Raw genomic sequence first — 3,084 nt, forward strand, 5'->3', positions numbered from 1 at the left:
AAGACAAATTGATTATAACTGATCATAACAAAATAATTTTAAATTGTTTTAATTATCTCCATGAACTTAAATCTACTATCTAAAATAAATATAAATTAAAACACCAACGCACTGCCTTATTAAATTATACTAAAAAATCCTAACAATAAAACTGTTTTGAAATTGTTGAGAACAAATAAATCTCCATAAAAAATAATCTCAAAGCAGATTTAATGACCCATTACTTATATTTATTTTTATATTATAAGCAATTTTGCTTATAATTATGGAAGACGTCGTTGCCTCTATGGAAGATTGTCACTCCATCTCTTGCTCCGTTGACCCATAATATGATATTGATGATGACGTGCTTATTCAGCTCTTTTCTTCAATTTAGCGTCCACTCGTTTTACATTACATTATGTTTTGTTCTAAACTCATCACTCTTTATGGCGGGGCGCACGTCCTGGCGTTTTAAGAACAACGGCACAGGCACTGTGTTTCTCAACTGCTGAATATGCGTGCCCCGTTTGGGGAAGATCTGCCCACACCAAACAAGTGGATACTGCGCTAAATGAGACACGAAGTGCATGAAACCAACGCCACTCTCAAATCTATATAAAGCAGCGGGTTTTGCAGAACCCTTAACACGCAGAGGCGTTGCAGAGCACATAGAGAAAATTAAACATATTCGCGGACGAGCGGCATGCCCTATACAAAGCTCCAACACCACGAAAGCGACTAAAAACTAGGAAAAGCTTCCTTGGAACAGTGCAGGATGAACCTCCTGAGTATTTTCCTTTTCCCCAGGTTCAATGGACCGGCCAGTCCCTAGACTTTAAAACGTGGAAAACTATGAATCGGATAAGAACGGGGGTCGCTCCAGTAAAATGAAACATGGCAAAATGGAAAAAAATCGACCAAGATGATGTGAACTGTGACTGTGGAGAAACACAGAATATGGAACATCTTCTTACATGCAGAAACTGTCCTCATCGATGTACCCTCGAAGATTTGTGGCTCGCCAACAAAGATGGAACCTACTGGGCCGAAATTTTATGAATGACATGTCCGGACACAATAAAGTAAGTAATAGACGTTTTTAATTGTTTTGGTAATATCCAGCTGGATCTCTTCATTATACAAGAAATGTATTATATTTTTAAGTCTTACTCTGTCAAATGCCTTCTTCTTCTAAATCGTATCTATCTATCTATCGTATTCTAATGCTTTCTCTGTAATATGTGGTATGATCAATATTACATATGTACAAAACCTTTTGGTCCTGAAACCTTGTAGCTCATCTTTTAATAAATGAACTTTATTTAATTATATGTTCTTTGCGCCGCTTAAGCTTGCTCTTCTTCTTGAGTTTCTCGTCTCTTGTTTTTTCTGCGGCTGGTTTAAAGCGTTGGAAGTAATGAACTCAGTATCCTTAAGTAAACACTACCGGTATGCCAGTATTTATTATTAAAACTGATTGAACATAAAATCCAATAAATATAAAATTTATTATTTATTTATTATTATCCTAAATAAATATCATTATTAAGCAAATAGAATACCTGATACAGGAATACTAAATTAACCAATTAAAAACGAAGAATCCCAGTTGTTTTATGTATACCATAGTTTAACAGTTTATAACATAGTGAGAAATATCTACAAGCTGTAGTAACATTAGATGGAAATAGCACGGATGCACTTGCACATATAAGTAGAAGAGTGAGACAGGGCTGTGTCACCATTACTATTTAATATATATTCCGAAGGGTTATTTACGCAAGCACTTAAAAACTGTAAAGAAGGGATGAAGATAAATGGTGAAAATATAAATAACATCCGTTATGCTGACGATACAGTCATTATCGCTGAAAATGATACAGACCTGCAGACATTACTAAACACAGTTTGTGATACTGGGGAACAGTTTGGTTTAACAATAAACATAAAGAAAACAAAAACCATCGTTATCAGTAAGAGTTGCAAAGTCATTACAAGGATCCAGATAAAAAATGAAGATATTAAGCAAGTGGACAAAATGAAATACTTAGGAGTCTGGATTACGGAAGATCTGAATCCAAAATCAGAAATTCGCTCAAGAATAGAGCAATCAAGAGCAGCTTTTTTGAAGATGAAGAAATTCCTGAGTAACCAAAGAATCAATCTGCAAATCGGATATCGGATGGAAAATGTTATATCCACTCTATTCTTTATGGTGTCGAAGCCTGGACTGTTAATGTCGACTTAATGAGAAAACTGGAAGGTTTTGAGATGTTAATTTTGAAAATACTATGGACCGATCATAAGATTATGAATGAAATGGTGTTGCACAGAATGGGAAGAGACAGAGAACTTTTGACCACCATTAAAAGGCAAAAGACAGCATAATTTGTGGCACATTCTTAGAAATAATAAGTATGAGTTATTGCAGCTGATTATAAAGGGTAAAATCTAAAATCGAAGGAAAAAGGGGTCCTGTAGACGAAAAATATCGTGGCTGAAAAACATTCGCGACTAGACTGGGTGAAACACACAGACACTCTTAAGAAAATCAGAAGATAGAGACGAATTTGCAATGGTTATATCCAACCTTCATTAGAAGGTTGGCTATACCCATCTTCTGTAGAAGAAGAAAAATAATAGTTTAAATAGAGTTACAGTGAAGTGAAAAACTTCTAGTCTAAAATGTTAAATCGTATGCATATGTAAAATTTGAATAAAAAATGAAATTTCCTTAAGCGGATTAGAATTTCATCAAAACGTTTTTAGTCTTATCAGACCATCATCAGTAAATACCTTAAAGTAATATTATATAATAATATAATATAATAATAATATAATAAATAAAAAGGTGTTAAATATTGACTGTTATTCTAAAAAAACACGTGGAGAGTACTTACATAATTATTAATTGAAACTGTTCGTTTAAATATGTAATAACCTTTTGATTACATTTTAATTGTCATAAAAATATTAAAATTGAAGCGACATGAGGTTGCTGTTAAAAATTTAACTTTATGGGAACATACTGAATGCTACTCGAAAAGAGGGCTATATGGTGAGTCTTGGGAAAGATACCAGCTAACTAAAGTGGTGGATCTC

The sequence above is a fragment of the Diabrotica undecimpunctata genome, chromosome 2 (genome assembly GCF_040954645.1).
Source record: "Diabrotica undecimpunctata isolate CICGRU chromosome 2, icDiaUnde3, whole genome shotgun sequence".
NCBI lineage: Eukaryota > Metazoa > Arthropoda > Insecta > Coleoptera > Chrysomelidae > Diabrotica > Diabrotica undecimpunctata.